Source organism: Fragaria vesca, linkage group LG7 (genome assembly GCF_000184155.1).
Source record: "Fragaria vesca subsp. vesca linkage group LG7, FraVesHawaii_1.0, whole genome shotgun sequence".
NCBI lineage: Eukaryota > Viridiplantae > Streptophyta > Magnoliopsida > Rosales > Rosaceae > Fragaria > Fragaria vesca.
Genome location: NC_020497.1, coordinates 11,286,374 through 11,287,675, shown reverse-complemented (window position 1 = coordinate 11,287,675; position 1,302 = coordinate 11,286,374).

Sequence of the window (1,302 nt, the reverse complement as noted above, 5' to 3'; positions counted from 1 at the left end):
CTATACATACATAAGAGGTGATTTGTACTCGATCATCATAAACCGTAAACCATGCCAACGTTAAGACATTACTTGATATTAATGGCTGATCATTATAAACCTTATATACATCAAAGGTGACTAGTGCTTGATTATCATATATTAAGTATACACTAGAGGTGATCGACTATTGATCGATCATCACAAACCTTGAACCATGCATAAACTAGAGGTGACTATTACTTGATTATCATAAACCTTAAAGTATATATACATTAGAGGTTATTTATACTCGATCATCAAAAACCGTTAACCATATGCCAAAAGGAATTAGGGTGACTATGCTCAATCATCATAAACCCTATATACACTAGAGGTGACTTGTAACATCCCGAATTTTGAAATTTCTCAAAATGTGTTTTTCTTTTTAGAATTAGAAACTAGATGTCTCCACGAGTTCACCGTATTTTTCGATGATTTTTTCGGATTCTCAGACTATTTTTTATGATTTTTCGAAGATAGGGATGACTTTTGGATCGGACCGTCATGTGGCAAGTTTCTATTGATGGACTTCATTCATTGCTGGAGACAAAGTCAGCTGCTCCCCCACGTGGGTGCAAGTTGAATAGTCATCTCTTGTCTTTGACATGTTTCATGAAGCAATCTCTTACATGTTGACACATGTGACTTTGTCATTGACCGAAATCCTTAGACTGACCCTTCATTGTTGGTTATTACCCCTGTATATAGCTGACCCATCAGCTCTCATTCCTTGAATTTCAGAGATAATTTTCTCTCTCTTGTTTCTCTCTCCTCATTTTTTGTATGCTAAGTCTATTATTTTCATGAGACACTTGCTCATATAAAAGTAGACATTCTGGGCAGTTGCTCTTGAGAGTATCACCTAGTGAGACCACGATTTGGAGTGGAATTCGAACTCTGTAATCGAGGTCTGGGAGTTGTAGACTTACCATCAATGAAATCTTTCATTGATCATAATGGTGGGGTGACTATTCTTGATGATACAATAATATTGAGGTTTATGGTAATTGAGAATTTTGGGATGGAGATCAATGAACCACTCTTAACCAAGAAATTTGGGGGTATCAAAGGAATTCGATTTCTGGGTGTTGTTGTTTGTTTGGGCTAATTCATTGTATGATTCTTGGGTTTATTGAATTTTTTTCATACTGCAAGAGGTTGAAGAATAAGAAGAAGAAGAGGGGGGGGGGAGAGAGAGAGAGAGAGAGAGAGAGAGAGAGAGAGAGAGAGAGAGAGAGAGAGAGAGTAGAGAGAGTAGAGAGAGAGAGAGAGAGAGAGAGA